General features: G+C 45.1%; 1 long non-coding RNA gene across 1 annotated transcript; it reads right to left on the bottom strand.

Annotated features, from left to right (window-relative positions):
* Positions 1-15,682: 15,682 nt before the first annotated feature.
* LOC123395553 lies at positions 15,683-18,964 on the bottom strand. The gene is made up of 2 exons (XR_006609785.1): positions 18,545-18,964; positions 15,683-15,950 (listed from the first exon to the last, which is right to left on the bottom strand). It is a non-coding gene; the product is annotated as an uncharacterized LOC123395553 (long non-coding RNA).
* Between the last annotated feature and the right edge of the window lie 1,497 nt (positions 18,965-20,461).

Genomic DNA, 20,461 nt, shown 5'->3' on the forward strand with positions numbered 1-20,461 from the left:
AAGATCCAGATATAATTTTCATGCTTAACGCAGGCACTAAATAAAAATTATTTAAGTTCATAACTAATCCTTATGGTAACTGAAGTGAAACTGTGCCGACGGCGATTGCATCAACCTTGGAACCATTTCCCACGCGCATCGTCACTTCATCCTTCACCAGCCTTCGTTTATTCCGCAGTTCCTGCTTCGAGTTGCAAATATGAGCAACATAACCGGTTTCAAATACCCAGGTACTACTACGAGAGTTGGTTAAGTACACATCAATAACATGTATATCAAATATACCTGATTTTTCCTTGGCCGCCTTCTTATCAGCCAAATACTTGGGGCAGTTGCGCTTCTAGTGACCCATTCCCTTGCAATAATAACACTCCGTTTCAGGCTTAGGTCCATCCTTGGGTTTCTTCGTCGGATTGGCAACAGGCTTGCCGCTCTTCTTGGAGTTACCCTTTTTGCCTTTGTCGTGTGTCTTGAAACCAGTGGTCTTATTGACCATCAACACTTGATGCTCTTTTCGGAGTTCTCACTCTGCGACTTTCAGCATCGCGAATAACTCGCGGGTGACTTGTTCATCCCTTGCATGTTATAGTTCAACACAAAGCTCTTATATCTAGGTGGCAGTGATTGAAGAATTTTGTCAGTGATAGCCTCTTGCGGGAGTTCAATCCCCAGCTCAACTAGACGGTTTGAGTACCCCAGACATTTTGAGCACATGTTCATTGACAGAGGAATTCTCCTCCATCTTGCAAGCATAGAATTTATCGAAGCTCTCATACCTCTCGATCCAGATGTTCTTCTGAAAGATAAACTTCAACTCCTCAAACATCTCATATGCTCCATGACGCTCAAAGCGACGTTGAAGTCCCGGTTCCAAGCCATACAAGACTGCACATTGAACTACTGAGTAGTCCTCCTTACGTGTTAACCAGGCGTTCAAAACATCTTGGCTAGATGTAGCGGGTGGTTCATCTCCCAGCTTGCTCGAGCAGCTTTAGATTACGAGCCCAGTCTACAAAGTTGCTTCCATCATCTTTCAACTTAGCTTTCTCTAGGAACGTATTAAAATTCAGGGTTGCTACTGCGTGAGCCATTGATCTACAACACAAATATTGCAAAGTGGACTTAGACTATATTTAAGATAATTAGAGTTTAACCAATGAAATTACTGATAAATTCCCACTCAAAAAGTACATCTCTCTAGTCATTTGAGTGGTACATGATCCAAATTCACTAACTCAAGTCCGATCATCACGTGAGTTGAGAACAGTTTCAGTGGTAAGCATCTATATGCTAATCATATCAACTATACGATTCATGCTCGACCTTTCAGTCTCATGTGTTCTAAGGCCATGTCTGCACATGCTAGGATCTTCAAGTTTAACCCAAGTTTTCCGTGTGTGCAGCTGTTTTGCACCTGTTGTATGTGAACGTTGAGTCTATCACACCCGATCATCACGTGGTGTCTCGAAAAGACGAACTGTCGCAACGATGCATAGTCGGGGAGAACACAATTTCATCTTGAAATTTTAGTGAGAGATCACCTCATAATGCTACCGTCGTTCTAAGCAAAATAAGGTGCACAAAAGGATTAACATCACATGCAATTCATAAGTGACATGATATGGCCATCATCTTGTGCTTCTTGATCTCCATCACCAAAGCACCGGCATGATCTTCTTGTCACCGACGCCACACCATGATCTCCATCATCATGATCTCCATTATCGTGCCACCATCGAGGTTGTCGTGCTATCTATGCTATTACTACTAAAGCTATGACCTAGCAATATAGTAAACGCATCTGCAAACACAAACATTAGTTTAAAGACAACCCTATGGCTCCTGCCGGTTGCCGTAGCATCGATGTGCAAGTCGATATTAACTATTATAACATGATCATCTCATACATCCAATATATCACATCACTTCATTGGCCATATCAAATCACAAGCATACCCTGTAAAAACAATTTAGACGTCCTCTAATTTGTTGTTGCATGTTTTGCGTGGCTGCTATGGGTATCTAGTATGATCACATCTTACTTATGCAAAAACCACAACGGAGATGTGCAAATTGCTATTTAACCTATCTCCAAGGACCGCCTTGGTCAAAACCAATTCAACTAAAGTTGAAGAAATCGACACCCGCCAGTCATTTTTATGCAACAAGTTGCATGTCAGTCGATGAAACCAGTCTCCCGTAAGCGTACGAGTAATGTCGGTCCGAGCCGCTTCAATCCAACAATACCGCCGAATCGAGAAAAGACTAAGGAGGGCAGCAAATCGAACATCAATGTCCACAAGACCTTTTTTGTACTACTCGAGATAACATCTACACATGAACCTAGCTCATGATGCCACTTTTGTGGAACGTTGCATGGGAAACAAAAAATTTCCTACGCACACGAAGACCTATCATGGTGATGTCCATCTACGAGAAGATATTAGATCTGTGTACCCTTGTATATCGCTAAGCGGGAAGCGTTAAGAAACGCGGTTGATGTAGTGGTACAACTTCGTGATTCAAATCATTGTCGTCCCACGATCCGTTCCGATCTAGCGCCGAATGAACGACACCTCCGCGTTCAGCACACGTACAGCTCGATGACGATCTCGGCCTTCTCGATCCAGCAAGAGAAACGGAGAAGTAGATGAGTTCTCCGGCAGCGTGACGGCGCTCCGGTGGTGGTGATGATCTACTCCTGCAGGGCTTCGCCCGAGCTACGCAGAAATCCGATCTAGAGGTAAAACTACGTGGTATAGGTTTGAGTTGCACGTGGCAAAGTTGTGTCTCAAAAGCCCTAAAACCACCAGTATATATAGGAGGAGGGGAGGGGCTAGTCTTGGGGCTCAAAGAGCCCCAAGGTGCACCGGCCGAAGGGAGGAGGTGGACTCCGACCCCAATTCGGTTTGGGGGAAGGAGTCCACTCCTTCCTTCCCACCTCCCTCTTCCATTTTTTGGTGTTTTTCCACTTGTGGCGCCATGGCCCTATTGGGCTGCCATCACCAGCCCACTAAGGGCTGGTGCGCGACCCTAGGGTCACTAGGCTCACTCCCGGGTGGGTGGGCCCCTCCCGGTGAATACTCGGAACCAATTCGTCACTCCCGGTACACTCCCGGTAATGCCCGAAACTTTCCACTGACCAAATGAAACCATCCTATATATAAATCTTCGTCTCCGGACCATTCCAAAAATCCTCGTGACACCCGTGATCTCATATGGGACTCCGAACAACATTCGGTAACCACACATATAACTCAACTATACTAAAACATCATCGAACCTTAAGTGTGCAGACCCCGCGGGTTCGAGAACTATGTAGACATGACCCGAGACACTCCTCGATCAATATCCAATAGCGTGACCTGGATGCCCATATTGGATCCTACGTATTCTCCGAAGATCTTATTAGTTGAACCTCAGTGCCAAGGATTCATATAATCCCGTATGTCATTCCCTTTGTCCTTCGTATGTTACTTGCCCGAGATTCGATCGTCAGTATCCGCATACCTATTTCAATCTCGTTACAGGCAAGTCTCTTTACTCGTTCCGTAATACAAGATCCCGTGACTTACACTTAGTCACATTGCTTGCAAGGCTTGTTTGTTATGTTGTATTACCGAGTGGGCCCCGAGATACCTCTCCATCACACGGAGTGACAAATCCCAGTCTTGATACATACTAACTCAACGGACACCTTCGGAGATACCTGTAGAGCACCTTTATAGTCACCCAGTTACATTGCGACGTTTGATACACACAATGTATTCCTCCGGTGTGAGTGAGTTATATGATCTCATGGTCATAGCGATAAATACTTGACACATAGTAAACAATAGCAATAAAATGACATGATCACATGCTACGTTCATAGTTTGGGTCTAGTCCATCACATGATTCTCTTAATGATGCGATCCAGTTATCAAGTGACAACACTTGCATATGGTCAGAAAACCTTGACCATACTTGATCAACTGGCTAGCCAACTAGAGGCTTGCTAGGGACATTGTTTTGTCTATGTATCCACGCATGTATCTATGTTTTCAGTCAACACAATTATAGCATGGATAGTAAACGATTATCTTGAAATAGGAAATATAATAATAACTATTTTATCATTGCCTCTAGGGCATATTTCCAACTGTCCTCTGGTCGGACATTACTGCACTCAAAGTGTTTGTTCATGTCACGAATCCAGTCCTCAGTGTCGAATGGATGATCACAAGACGTGAAGGACTTCGGCTGGTTCGCCGGGAATTGATTCAGAGATGCAAACTGATGACCACCATGGTTGAAATTGCCCTGCTGCTGATTGTTCCTCTCTTGCAACAGCTGAAGTAACATCTGGGTGCTAGCATTTGTTGCAGCCATCACCGCTTTCCATGCCTCTAGAGGAGGAGGCGGCGGCGGTGGAGGAGGCGGAGGAGGCGGTGGCGGAGCATCAGCACCCTCACGACCCGGATTCTGGCGAGTTGGTGGAGCCATCTGATACGACTCCGTCGTATCTACTTTTCCGAACTCTTTTGCCCTTGCTTTGGACTCTAATTTGCATGATTTGAATGGAACTAACCCAGACTAACGTTGTTTTTAGCAGAATTGCCATGGTATTGTTTTTGTGCAGAAATGAAAGTTCTCGGAACGTCCTGAAAATTTACGAAGATTTTTTCTGGAATAAAAGAAAAATACATGCGCAAAGATCCACGTGAGGGGGTGTACCAGTGGGCCACAAGCCCACACGGCGCGGCCATCCCCCTAGGCCGCGCCATGCAGGCTTGTGGGGCCCACGTGGCACCACCGCCCCGAATCTCAGTCCCATATCTTCCGTTTCACCTGGAACAAAATCAGAGAGAAGGTTTCATCGCGTTTTGTGATACGGAGGTGCCGCCACATCTTGTTCTTCATCTGGAGGGCAGATCTGGAGTCCGTTTCGGGCTACGGAGAGGGGAAATCATCGCCATCGTCATCATCAACCTCTTTCCATCGACAATTCCATGATGCTCTTCATAGTTCGTGAGTAATCTCATCGTAGGCTTGCTGGACGGTGATGAGTTGGATGAGATCTATCATGTAATCGAGTTAGTTCTTGACGGGGATTGATCCCTAGTATCCACTATGTTCTAGATTGATGTTGCTACTACTTGGCTATGTTTAATGCTTGTCACTAGGTCCCGAGTGCCATGATTTCAGATCTGGACCTATTATGTTGTCGCCAATATATGTGTGTTTTAGATCCTATCTTGCAAGTTGTAGTCACCTACTATGTGTTATGACCCGGCAACCCCGGAGTGACAATAGCCGGAACCACTTCCGGAGATGACCATAGTATGAGGAGTTCATGTATTCACTACGTGTTAATGCATTGGTCCGGTTCTTTATTAAAAGGAGAACCTTAATATCTCGTAGTTTCCATTAGGACCCCGTTGCCACGGGAGGGATGGACAATAGATGTCATGCAAGTTCTTTTCCCTAAGCACATATGACTACATACAGAATACATGCCTTCATTAGATTGATGAACGGGAGCTAGCCACATATCTCTCTGTGTTATAGCTGTTACATGATGAATCTCATCCGTCACACTCATCCATCACCGATCCACTGCCTACGAGTCTTTTACTACTGGTCCTCGCTATGTTACTCTTCCTAGGCTTGTCCCTTGCTACAAGAGGGATTAGGCCACTTTGCTGCTGTCACTACTGATGTTACTTTGCTGCTGTCGCTACTGCTGTTACTTGTTACTTTGCTACTGCTACTAATGTTCCTTACTACTCCGCTGTTACTTGTTGCAAGACTTTGTTGGCACTAACATCCCGTCAACAAGGCTCTTCCTGGCGCCGTTGCCGGGGAAGTATAGCAATAGTCTCAAGAATTGTCTCCCGTCAACGTGCCTTTTCTGGCGCCATTGCTGGGATTGTCAAAGCTTTTCTCTGGCGTCGTTGCTATCATACTACCTTGCTACTGATACTTTGCTTGCAGACACTAATCCTTCAGGTGTGGTTGAATTGATAACTCAGCTGCTAATAGTTGAGAAAATCCTTTAGCTTCCCCTTGTGAGCGAATCAATAAATTTGGGTTGAATACTGTACCCTCGAAAACTGATACGATCCCATACGCTTGTGGGACATCAAGGCTTTTTCTAGCGCCGTTGTTGGGGAGGCACAACTATATTCTCTGAGTCACTTGGGATTGACATCTGCTGATCACTATGAGGAATCCGAAAGATCCAAGAACTAAAATCCTACCTTCCACTACGAGGAGAGGTAAGGAACTGCCATCTAGCTCTGCACTTGATTCACCTTCAGTTTTGAGTAAGTTTGCGACTTCGCCTCCTGCTAGAAATCTTGATATGTCGCGTGTGCTTGATGATGCTACTTCTGCTGCCCATGCTGCTTATGATGCTATGCTTGATACTATGCCTGATGATGCTATGCTAGATACTATGCCTGATGATGCTATGGTAGATACTATGCCTGATGATGCTATGCTAGATACTATGCCTGATGATGCTATGATTGATACTATGCCTGCTATGCCTGATACTGCTTTGCCACTAGGTGCATTCCTTGATGCACATATTGCTAGAGTTGCTGCTAGATGTGATGATACTTCTGAAACTGCTGATACTATTGAAGTAGAACTTGCTACTATGCCTGAATTGCCTGTTGTGCCTGATATGCGCTATGTTATGGAGGAGATAGCTGAGGACTTTCTTGCATGTAAGGATAGCTATGATGTTGAGAAACTTCTGCGCAAGTGGAAAGAAAAATCTCTGAACGCTAGGATGAAATACGACTCGAAGTTTGCTACTTCGCCTATCTTTGTGACCGATAAGGATTATGAATTCTCTGTCGACCCTGAGTTAATCACTCTGGTCGAATCTGATCCTTTTCATGGTTATGAGTGTGAAACGGTTGTAGCCCATCTTACCAAACTGCACAATATAGCCACCCTATTCACTAGTGAGGAAAAGATCCGCCACTACTACATGCTCAAGCTGTTTCCTTTCTCGCTAAAGGATGATGCTAAGACCTGGTTCACTTCTCTTTCTCCTGGATGTGTGCGTAGCCCCCGGGATATGGTCTACTACTTCTCTAAAAAATATTTCCCTGCCCATAAGAAGCAAGCTGCCCTGTAGGAAATATACAACTTTGCTCAAGCTGAAGAAGAGAGTCTCCCACAAGCTTGGGGGAGGCTCATCCAGCTACTGAATGCTTTGCCTGATCACCCTCTTGAGAAGAATGAGATACTTGATATCTTCTATAATGGACTTACCGATGCTTCCAAAGACCATCTAGATAGTTGTGCTGGTAGTGTTTTTAGGGAACGAACCGTAGAACAAGCTGAGATTCTATTGGACAACATCTTATGCAATGAGAATGCTTGGACTATTCCCGAACCACCTCCTAAGCCAACTCCGAAGAAAGGAGGTATTATATTCCTTAGTCCTGAAGATATGCAAGAAGCCAAGAAATCTATGCGAGAGAAAGGCATTAAATCTGAAGATGTCAAAAATCTACCACCTATCGAAGAGATGCATGGTCTCGATAACCCGATACAGGTAGTAGAAGTAAATTCTCTGTGTATGTTTGATGAGAGTGATATTACTTTTAATAAACCTGCTAGCTTATGCATGGATGAATTTGACAACTTTGTTGCCAAACAACAGAGTTTCAATGATTATGTTAGCAGACAATTGGAACAGAATGCTCGTATGCTTAGTCATTTAAGTGCTTGTGTGGACAGAAATGCCAATGATCTTAAGCTCCTGAGTAAACATGCTTCTATGGTTACTAATCAGGTAGAACAAGTACTTAAAGCTCAGAATGACTTGCTTAATGAGTTGAATGACAATGCCGTCAGAGTCGTTACTAGAGGCGATAGAATGACCCAGGAACCTCTGTATCATGAGGATCATCCGAAGAGAGTTGAACAAGAGTCTCAAGGAGTTAGCGCTGATGCACCTAGTCATCCTAGAAAGAAGAAGAAAGATGATAGGAACCTGCACGCTAGCAACCCTGTTGCTGCTACACCTGAGAGTCCAAACGATGCCATTGTCTGTGATGCTGAAACACAATGTGGTGATGAACATGAGCCTAATGATGATATCAATAGTGATGTTCATGAAGATGCTCAACCTAGCAATGAAAAAGATGTGGAGATTGAACCTGATCTTGATAACCCACAGCCTAAGACTAAGAGATACGATAAGAATGACTTCACTGCTAGGAAGCACGATAAAGAAAGGGAGCCATGGGTTCAGAAACCTATGCCCTTTCCTCCCAAACCATCCAATAAAAAGGATGATGAGGATTTTGAGCGCTTCGTTGAAATGATCAGACCTATCTTTCTGCAGATGCGTTTGACTGATATGCTCAAGATGTCTTTGTATGCTAAGTACATGAAAGATATTGTGACTAATAAGAGGAGGATACCTGATCTTGAGATCTCCGCCATGCTTGCCAGTTATACTTTCAAGGGTGGAACTCCTAAGAAACTAGGTGATCCCGGTGTGCCCACTATACCTTGCTCCATTAAAGGCAACTACATTAGAACTGCATCATGCGACCTTGGAGCCGGTGTTAGTGTTATGCCTCTTTCTATTTATCGTAGGCTTGAACTGGATAAGTTGACACCCGCTAAAATCTCACTACAAATGGCCAACAAATCAACTGCTTTCCCTATCGGCATTTGCGAGGATGTGCCTGTTATGGTTGCTAACACCACTATCTTAACAGACTTTGTTATCTTGGATATTCCCTAGGACGATGCCATGGTTGTCATCCTCAGAAGACCCTTTTTAAACACTGCAGGGGCTGTTATAGATTGCAACAAAGGCAATGTCCTTCCATGTCAACGGTAATGAGCATACGGTGCACTTTCCGAAGAAACAATATCGAGTACACTGCATCAATGCTATCGAAAAAACTTCATCGATTCTTATTGGGAGCTTTGAATGCCCTATTCCCCGTGTCAAGATGAAGTATGATTTTCTTGTTGGGGAGATACACATCCCCATTGAGGTGACCTAGTGACTATTCGAAAATTCTCTGTTCTCTTTTGCGATTTGAGAAAGTTTTGTCGAGGGGATTTGATCAACCACATTGACGGATTTCTTTCGATGACTATGAGATGGATGAATCGAGGAGTCGTAAACCTCTGTTCCAAGCTTTCACATTCAGTTGCTTAGAAGAAAAATGATAGATTTAGTTTAGTTTTCCCTGTTTTCTGTCTTAGTGTCCGGTAGAAAAATACCCCAAAAATAAAAGTTCTCCGAACCCTGTGAAAATCTAGTATGATTTTTTCTGGAATATTTGAAAAATACTAGGACAAAGAGGTATGTCTAGGGGCCACACCAGTGGGCCACAAGCCCTAGGGGCGCGGGCACCCCCCTAGCCGTGCCACCTAGGCTTGTGGGGCCCACAGGCACCCCCTCCACTCATTCGTGCTCCCATCCAGTTCTCCTACCTCCAGAAAAAATCGTTTCGGAGCTCAAACCCGTGTTCTTGCTCCTCTTGCTGGGATTTTCAATCTCTTTGCTCAAATCACCGTTCTCCAAACTGGTTTGGGGAAATTACTCCTTGGTAAGTGACTCCTCCATTGGTCCAATTAGTTTTTGCTCTAGTGCCTTATACTCCGCGTATTTTTGTTGCCTTGGTGATCATGTTCTTGAGCTTTGCATGCTGCTTTTAGCTGGTCCGAAGTAGTTTTGATGCGCAATATGGTCTCTAAGCACTTGTGGGAGTAGTTGCTACAAGTTTCGTTGAGCCTTATTCACTTTTCCTTAGAGTCACTAAAAATTTCAGAAAATTTCAGAGATAGAAAAGGGAAAAGATGAGGAGGTTCTTGAGAGGCTTGTCAAGCCGTGACCCCAAGGATGATGGGAGTGAGAAGACGCCCAAGTATCCGGTCCCTCGAGTCGCAGAAGTTCGCCCGTGCGAATGTCCAAGCGACGCGTTCTTATGCGCAGCTGGAATTTATGAGGACTTTTATCACTTGGCGGAAAACGCAGGCCTTACCACCTTCGTTGAAGATAAGTGTTCGCAATACCTCCTCCTCACTAATATCGTCGTACAAAGCTTTAACTTCTATCCGAGGAAGAATCCTCTTATGGTTGAGTTTAAACTTTATGATGTCCCCCAGCGCATGTCACTCCAGGATTTTTGCAATGTTTGCAAATTACCTTATGTTGGGGATATTCATGAACCTCGTCCACGGGACTTGGAAGCTTTTACCGGTACAATTGTTGTAGGAGAGGAGAGAGGAGTGTCTTGCGCTAGAGCTGCTAGCATTCATTTTCCCGTGCTTCGGTACTTCTCATTATTTGTGGGAAAATGTTTGATTGGCCGTGGGAAAGCTGGGTTACTTAGTTCCCCAGATCTTGCGGTATTGCGCGAAGCCCTTTATAACAATAAATCTTATAGCTTGGGCGCTATAGTAGCTCAACGGTTGAACCTTAACCGTTCTAAAGGTGTTGTCTATGGAGGTATCTATGCTACCCGTCTTGCCAGACACTTAGAGATACCCTTTAGACTGGAGGAGGAAGAAGAGATGCTTCTTCCCGAGAGATATCTAGATTACGATAGCATGGTTCGCCATGACTTTCTTGATAGAGATATAGGTGGTAGGATGATTTATAACCTGGTATTTAGTCAGGGTACTCGTGAGACTATTACTTTGCCTGCTCCTTCTTTGTTCAATCTTCATGCAGGCAGATAAACTATTATGCCCTTGGACATCTATGCATATTGGGGCTTGGCCCAACCACAGGTGCCCATGCTCGAGCCGCCAGTCGAGTACCAGACGCCAGTTTATCAGTGGGAGCCGGAGGAGCTCACACAACAGTGGCATCCACAGTCCACTCCGGAGTACCCAGGAGCTGGTTATTCCCCTCCTTGGGAGTAGACCAAGTTAGGCCAAAAGCCTAAGCTTGGGGGAGTACGTGTTCTCACCGACTTTACATTCTTGCTTATGCTTTCACTTTGTTAGCCGGTGTTCACATTTTGCCACTGTATCATCCATGCTAGTTTATTTTTTTTTTCTAGTTTTCTTTTCGTGTGTCTGTCTAGTTTAAGAAAAAACCAAAAATATGTTCTTTTTCTTCTTTTGCTTGTTGGGAGCTTTCCCGTGTAGATAGAAGATATTAGTTACAATGTTTAGTGGCTCTTGCATGCATACCTGTTTAGCTTTCAAAGATCCATATTACTTTGTCTTCTCCTTTGTGTTTGCCTGCAGATTCCAGATTTAGTACAATGCACGAGCACTCTTATTATTGTTCACATCATTCGGTCGTGCAAGTGAATGGCAGTAATGACGATATTTGATGAAGTGACTGAGCCTGGAAAAGCTGGTATGAACTCGACCTGTTTTGTTTTTGTAAATATGACTAGCTCATCATGCCTGATTCAGCTTTGTTGTGAGAGAAACATGTTTGCAGTGACAACTTAGAGACCATAGTAGCTTATGCCATGCTTACTTAGCTAGGAGCTTATAATGGTTTGTCTTGGATGCCAACATGAATGTTGAGATGACTATGATGTAGTATGATAGGATGGTATCCTCCTTTTAATGTTTCAACTGGCTTGACTTGGCGCATGTTCACTCATGTAGTTGAAACAAAATCAACATAGCCTCTATGATGTTCATGTTCATGGTGATTTATGTCCTACTCATGCTTGCACTCAATGTTAGTTAATCTCAATGCATTTTGATGACTGTTGTCGCTCTCTAGTTGGTCGCTTCCCAGCCTTTTGCTAGCATTCACTTGTACTAAGCGGGAATACTGCTTGTGCATCCACTCCCATAAACCCAAAGTTGTGCCATAAGAGTCCACCATACCTACCTATGTGCGGTATCTACCTGCCGTTCCAAGTAAATTTGCATGTGCCACTCTCTAAACCTTCAAGAAATAATCTGCTTTGCATGCCCAAACCGCTCATGTGGTGACAGAGGGCTATTGATATCTTCCATGCTAGGCGTGTTATCCTTGATATATGTTTATTCACTATCATTCACGAGAAAGGGGCCGGTAATTGGAATTCCCGGTTCCATGCTCAAATCGAAAAGATAATTGCAAACAAAACTCCCTCAGGATTGATGTTGGTATGGACGGTACCCGAGGATTCGGCTAGCCGTGGAGTGTGATTGATTGGTGGTGGGGGAGTCAAAACTTTACTTTTCTGTTTGAGAACCGCCTATAGCATGTGTAGCGTGGAAGATGTTGAGAACACTTAGTCATTGCGTTGACAATGAAAGCATGCCACCCAAAATTATTATCCCTTTTTCAAAGCTTGAGCTCTCGCACCTGTGCAAATCAATGCTTCCATCTGCGAAGGGCCTGTCTATTTATGTTCATGTTGAGTCATCCTCCTCTTACAAAAGCACCAATTAGAGAGCACCTCTGTCATTTTTATGCTTTGCTTTTAACTGTGTTGAGTGTGACTATGACTGGATCTTCATTGCCTTGAATTACAATGTTTAGTCAGTCCTTGGTCTTTTAAGGTGCTCTACATTTATGTTTTGCGGTCTCAGAAAGAGCTAGCGAGATACCATCTATTCGTACTGCTTCATGTTGTTTTGATTTAAGTGTTGACACTTGAGGCTTATTATTATTTGCTCGCTAGTTGATTATGCCATTGATATGATTTTACCATGAGACCTAGATGTCATTTGCTTTTGTGGTTTGCTTGTGATGTTGCTGAAATTCTGGTTGTGAGTTAGACATAGTTGCAACAACAAGATCAAACAGAGTTCGTCAAAGTTTTTCTTTTGTCTCCCTCAGTTTTTCAACTGAGTTGCTTGAGGACAAGCAAGGTTTAAGCTTGGGGGAGTTCATACGTCTCTGTTGTATATACTTTTTGGAACTCTTTTGCCCTTGTTTTGGACTCTAATTTGCATGATTTGAATGGAACTAACCCGGACTGACGCTGTGTTCAGCAGAATTGCCATGGTGTTTTTTTTGTGCAGAAATGAAAGTTCTCAGAATGTCCTGAAAATTTACGGAGTTTTTTTCTGGAATAAAAGAAAAATACATGCGCAAAGATCCACGTGAGGGGGTGTGCCACTGGGCCACAAGCCCACACGGCGCGACCACCCCCTAGGTCGCGCCATGCAGGCTTGTGGGGCCCACGTGGCACCACCGCCCCCAATCTCAGTCCTATATCTTCCGTTTCGCCTGGAAAAAAATCAGAGAGAAGGTTTCATCGCGTTTTGCGATACGGAGGCGCCACCACATCCTGTTCTTCATTTGGAGGGAAGATCTAGAGTCCGTTTCGGGCTCCGGAGACGGGAAATCGTCGCCATTGTCATCATCAACCTCTCTCCATCGATAATTCCATGATGCTCTTCATCGTTCGTGAGTAATCTCATCGTAGGCTTGCTAGACGGTGATGAGTTGGATGAGATCTATCATGTAATCGAGTTAGTTCTTGACGGGGATTGATCCCTAGTATCCACTATGTTCTAGATTGATGTTGCTACTACTTGGCTATGCTTAATGCTTGTCATTAGGGCCCGAGTGCTATGATTTCAGATCTAAACCTATTATGTTGTCGCCAATATATGTGTGTTTTAGATCCTATCTTGCAAGTTGTAGTCACCTACTATGTGTTATGACCCGGCAACCCCGGAGTGACAATAGCCGGAACCACTCCCGGAGATGACCATAGTATGAGGAGTTCATGTATTCACCACGTGTTAATGCGGTGGTCCGGTTCTTTATTAAGAGGAGAACCTTAATATCCCGTAGTTTCCATTAGGACCCCGCTGCCACGGGAGGGATGGACAATAGATGTCATGCAAGTTCTTTTCCCTAAGCACGTATGACTACATACGGAATACATGCCTACATTAGATTGATGAATGGTAGCTAGCCACATATCTCTCCTTGTTATAGCTGTTACATGATGAATCACATCCGTCACACTCATCCATCACCGATCCACTTCCTATGAGTCTTTTACTACTGGTCCTCGCTACGTTACTTTGCCTAGGCTTGTCCCTTGCTACAAGAGGGATTGGGCCACTTTGCTGCTGTCACTACTGTTGTTACTTTGCCGCTGTCGCTACTGTTGTTACTTGTTACTTTGCTGCTGCTACTACTGTTCCTTGCTACTCCGCTATTACTTGTTGCAAGACTTTGTTGGCGCTAAAATCCCGTCAACAAGGCTCTTCCTGGTGCCATTGCCGGGGAAGTATATCAATAGTCTCAAAAATTGTCTCCCGTCAACGTGCCTTTTTTGGCGCCATTGCTGGGATTGTCATAGCTTTTCTCTGGTGCCGCTACTATCATACTACCTTGCTACTGATACTTTGCTTGCAGACACTAATCTTTCAGGTGTGGTCGAATTGACAACTCAGCTGCTAATACTTGAGAATATCCTTTAGCTTCCCCTTGTGAGCGAATCAATAAATTTGGGTTGAATACTCTACCCTCGAAAACTGTTGTGATCCCATACGCTTGTGGGACATCACCATCCTGAAGACGGACAACACGTGTGACCAAAAATTAACATTCAAGGTAAAGTTGAATCAATAGGCAGAAATATCTGAACAAGAATACTTAGCAATTGCATTCGAACAATAATTAGTAAGAATGCTTCCTCAAAGTGACTGTCGACAACATCTAATTAAAGGCCACTCGCAAACCATGTATGAGATAGGATTGCTCGGAACAAACGTATGGCAGAGATTACATCCGATATCTTCGTGGATATGATCACACAGGGTCGAGCTTACAGTAGCCATCCTGTGCAAGGCAGTGCATACGACATACGACGCGTCCCCGGGTCGTAGCAAGCTACAAGGACTCATAAGACACAACGAGAACCGCTGTAAGACGACTGTGAACAAACGGACCCACTGAATGTCGAATCCCAACCTCACATCATGCATTTGTAGGAAGATTGTCCTATAAGTCACTACCTGATATCCCACCTATGAACTCCCGAAATATCTGGTCATGCAATCTGGTCCACGGATACAAGGAGTAATATATCACTCAACTCCTATACTAACCCGTCCAGTGTATCACATCCGTCAACACATAACCAGAATCTCGGAACTTCATCTATCATAGACCCTCGTAATCACAACGATACTAAGTGTGGCGATACATCTGGAACTATCTGCACTAGTACTGGGGAAGCCGGACTCCTCTCGTCACTACTAGTATTGAAGCAATTTCGAACATCCTCCGCCCTGAGATACTAAGAAATCTGAATGACAGCGATGTGCTCAAGAATCCCCTGGAGCTCAACTCCCCGGAAGAAATCAAGTCAGATCGACATCATATAGATTCCAAGACAGGAGGCACCAAGATAGAACTCCAAGATAGAACTCCGTCACACCGACATCATATAGATTCCAAAAATATCCGTGTGATCCTAAAAAAGAAATTGAGTGAGAAGAGGAGTAGAATTAAGATTTCCTAAGTCTTGAGCCTCACCAGAGCATATAAGAGGAGAAAAAAGAAACCTACTCTTCGATATAACTAAGACTCAAATAGTTTTTGCTAGACTCGACTCGGCCAAGTTCGATCACACAAGGCTCCTATGGTCGTAAGGCTCTGATTACCAACTTGTAACGACTAAGATGCGGCCCTTTCCTTATTTGGGGGCGAGGTCTCAAAAGGGAAAGGGGTGCATGTACGCGTTTCACAAGCGAGACAATCATAACAATACATAACTGAAAGAGTGACAAGTAGGGCATACACTTGCCATCTGATAAGAACATAGTCATATAGTCATACATGCACACTTATTCGGAACATGGAATGGTCCAGCTATGGACAAGATAAAAACAGATAAAGCTATGATATCCTGCATGCTAGGCCCACGATCATGACCACGGCCTCTAGTCCTCCGGATAAGTCACGTACAGTCTGCCGCTGTCCTCATCGAACTCCCACTTCAACTGGCTGTCATCGAGATCTCCTGCATCAGTGGTACTTGTACCTGTGGGTGTTTGTAGTAAATCGTGAGCCACGAGGACTCAGCAATCGAATGACCTTGGTATCGAATCTAGCCGAGTTAATGGGTGAGGAAGGTTAAGTGTATGGGTTTGCAGCAACCTAAGCTTATATGGTGGCTATCTTACGATGATCAGAGTTAACATATGGTGTTCTACACAAGACGGTCGAAGGCTAGGTTGATCACTGAGTGATCCTGAACACCTACTTACGTCAATCATAACCCCACCGTGTTCTCGATCAGAGAAGGAGCTCTGAAGGAGACAGTCACAGTTATGCACTCAGTTGGCAGTTTTATTAGAATTACTTAAAGTTGTCTAGAACGGGATGTTAACAAAATATCCATGTTTGCCACATAACCGCGGGCACGGCTTTCTGAAAGATTAAACCCTGCAGGGGTGCTCCAACTAGTCCATCACAAATTACCACAGGCCGCATAGTAATCCTCTACCACAAATCTTGTGATCTCGTCGGATTTTTGGAGGAAAACCTCAACTTTGAGAAGACCCAAAGTCTCACCGGAATCCCAATGCGCAAGATATATTGCTAAGGTAAGACAAATCTGGCAAGACCTCCCAACGTGTCGACGATCCCGATAGGAGTCGCGTATCTCGTTCTTAGGACACGACGGATAAGCGACGTGTGTAGTGGCGTGATAGAAATCGCTCAAATTGCCCTGAGTTGGCCCCGCGCAGTGCTCTAGTTTGGACCAACACTCATGAGGAGCATTGGCCCGGGGGTTGATTAGATCCCTCGGGGTAGCTATTCCCTATGCATTTAATTATTAAGTTATTAGCAAATTAAAACCAAAGTTGGGTCCTGCCAGACAAGTCTTAACACTATACGATTTATCAAAGGGGTCCCCGAACGTGTTAGGAGCTCTCAGTTATGGAATAAAAACACTGGTAGCTTAAACTAAGGTGGCAACAACGGAACAAATCACCCGACAAAAGGCTAGGCCTTCCGTTATTTCCAAGTATATAGGTGCATTAATTAAATGGCAGTTAAATATAATGATATCAAATTGCCCATGTTATCACATGGACCGGTTGGCACCTACAACTAGCAACGCTAACAATTAGTGGTTGAGCAAGCCTACTTAGCCAAACAATATTTCCTAGGAGGGGAGGTGTTTGAGGTTTCATGGCAAAGTTTGATGGCCTATATATCATGTGGTAGGCATCGGAGATGTAACGACGGAAACGTAACACTAAGCATAACAAAGCTAGAAATGGTGTCAAGGTCATGATCATCTTGCCTATGATTTCTTCAGACTGGAACTGCTCTTGTTCTTCCTACACGAACTCTCCGGGCTCCTCGTACTCGTTTGTGGCCCCGATAACTACCCAAAAGAAACAACATCTAATAAACACCAGCAGCAAATGATGCAACAAACAACAATATGCATGCATGCACTGCTCCAAACAAGCACATGATAATAGCCCTACAACGATAAATCTATTGCCACCTCACCACGAGGGGATTTTCTACAGAGATGCTCAAAATCAAAAACCAGCAACACCATTGGAATCATTGGGATTTTCTACCCCAAATCCATAAATCATACTGCCACCTTTGCATACAGAAAAACATCACAACTTGTAAAAGAATAAAAGCACATAATCGAACTACAACACTTATTCAAGAACATGGATTGTTCTTGAGCCAGCCCAAACTGGCAAGTCCAAAATAGGCAATTCCATTTATGCACATATTCAAAAATGGAATTAACACATACATAAAAAAGTGATAGGGGGGCCACTGGTCATAGACACCACGGGCCCCTAATGCATGATAGGTGGGCCCTGTGGCCCACGTGTCAGTGGCGCACTACTACAAATAGCAAAGAAAATAAATTGGGAGTAGTGGGGGTCAAACCCACCACTCGGCTACGCGCGGGTAGCTGTTCAAACAGAGGCAACAATCTAGGTAAGGTAACACTCCAACTAATCCACCGGACGAAGGAAAAACAGAGGAAAAAGAGGGGGGTTGTGGGGATCGAACCCTCAACCTCTCGGTTGCAACCCCGAGGGTGTTGCCACTGAACTAGCAGGCAGGTGCTGCTAGAACAGGGGCTCGAGATCACTTAGCCTCACCTCTCGGGTCTTCTTCTACCTGTCAGGTGACCGAAGAAGAACGCCGGCAGAAGCAAGCGGGGCTACTCCCGGTGAGGTGGGGAATCGGCGGGGCTGCAGGACTCCGAGGGGAATCCATTCCCGACGCAAGCACGCGAGAAGGGAACCCGCTGCATCTGCCCAACTACTGCTACTGAAGCCGGCGAGCGATCTACTGAAACTGCACAGGCCTGAAGCTGCCGCTCTGCTGCCTGCGGTGCGGGCTGATGCGAGGAACGCCGGCGACAAGAGGGAGCCCGCGCACGCGCAGCTGCTGCGTGCTGCGCTCGTGACATGCATGCGCTGCTGCTGTTGCTACTACGCATGTTGCTGCTAACTACTGTCGCTACGCTACTGCTCTGAACCGGCTGCTGCTGCTCGAGAACGAACAACACCGGCGACGCTACACTGCACGAGCGGGGCTGTAGAGGAAGGGTGACGGTGAAGGAAAAGGAGTTGCGCTCACCCAAGCACGATGAGGAGAAGGATCGGCCCGACGGAGAGGAAGAAGAGGCAAGGCGGGGCCAGAGACCCGTTGCTCCGCTCCGGCGACGACGACGCGGGGCCGACGCTAGGGAGGAGGATCCCACCTCCTAGCGACGAAAATGGAACGGGGGAGGATCCAGCATCCTCCCTGCGCTCTTGATCTCCCCAGAGGATCTGCCGGGGACGAGGGGGAAGGGTGGCGACCGGAGGCGTTGTTCTCTCTGAACCTGAACTACTGAATCTTCAGAGTCTTACGTGAGAAAGGGGAAGAAGATGGAGAAGAAGGAGATGGCGGCGGGGAGAGGGAACCCTAGGAGAGCCGCAGGGTGGAGAAGGGTTGGGGAGGCTCTTATGGCCCTCGGGATGCGTGCTTGGAGCCGCAAGATCAAGGAGGCGAGGGAATCGGTGGTGGCCATGGCATCGTACAGGTGATGTCGAGAGGTGGGAGAAAAGGAACGTGCTACGGGCTGGACGAAGGGGTAAGCTGGTTCGGCTGGGCCTCGAGGGAACAAGGGTAGGCCCAAATCCCATGTCACACGAAAATAAACAGAAAAGGAACCCCTCCTATTAACGAAACAGCCACACTCAAATTAATCCCCACTCCAATTAAAGAGGTTTAAAAAAATATAAATACTTGCTAAGTTTAGAAAATACAACATATTTATTAGAATAGGTTTATCTATTTTTACACCAAGCAAAATAAAGGCTTTTACAATAAAACCTAGGCTGTTTTTTAAATAACAACAAAATGCCAAGGCTTGGAAAACAATAAAGAACCACAGTGAGCCACTCACAAAAATAGAGAGGAGAGGTGGAACATTTTTATTGGATTTTAAAAACAAATTGAAAATCACAAGAATCACCTATTGAATAGAAAGGGGTTTGAACCAAAGTGCTACAAGGTTTTGAATGGATTGCCGATACGTCTCCGTCGTATCTACTTTTCCGAACTCTTTTGCCCTTGTTTTGGACTCTAATTTGCATGATTTGAATGGAACTAACCCGGACTAACGCTGTTTTTAGCACGATTGCCATTGTGTTGTTTTTGCGCAGAAATAAAAGTTTTCGGAATGACCTCAAAATTTACGGAGAATTTTTCTGGAATTTATGAAAAATACTGGCGCAAGAATCAGCGGAGGGAGTGGAGCCGTGAGCCCACAAGCCCACCAGGCGCCCCCCCCCCCCCCGGCCGCGCCTGGCAGGCTTGTGGGACCCACAAAGCTCCACCGCCTCTCAATCCAGCTCTATATAGTCTGTTTTGTCTGGAAAAAAAATCGAGGAGAAGAGTTCATCGCGTTTTACGATACGGAGGCGCCGCCACCTCCTGTTCTTCATTTGGAGGGCAGATCTGGAGTCCGTTCTGGGCTCCGGAGTGGGGAAATCGTCGCCATCGTCATCATCAACCTTCCTTCATCGCCAATTCCATGATGCTCTTCACCGTTCGTGAGTAACCTCATCCTAGGCTTGCTGGACGGTGATGGGTTGGATGAGATCTATCATGTAATCGAGTTTGCTTTGACGGGGATTGATCCCTAGTATCCACTATGTTCTGAGATTGATGTTGCTACTACTTTGCCATGCTTAATGCTTGTCACTAGGGCCCGGGTGCCATGAATTCAGATTTGAACCTATTATGTTGTCGCCAATATATGTGTGTTTTAGATCCTATCTTGCAAGTTGTAGTCACCTACTATGTGTTATGACCCGGCAACCCCGGAGTGACAATAGCCGGAACCACTCCCGGAGATGACCATAGTATGAAGAGTTCATGTATTCAGCAAGTGTTAATGCGTTGGTCCGGTGCTTTATTAAAAGGAGAACCTTAATATCCCGTAGTTTCCATTAGGACCCCGCTGCCACGGGAGAGATGGACAATAGATGTCATGCAAGTTCTTTT

This window comes from Hordeum vulgare, chromosome 5H, assembly GCF_904849725.1.
Source record: "Hordeum vulgare subsp. vulgare chromosome 5H, MorexV3_pseudomolecules_assembly, whole genome shotgun sequence".
Lineage (NCBI taxonomy): Eukaryota > Viridiplantae > Streptophyta > Magnoliopsida > Poales > Poaceae > Hordeum > Hordeum vulgare.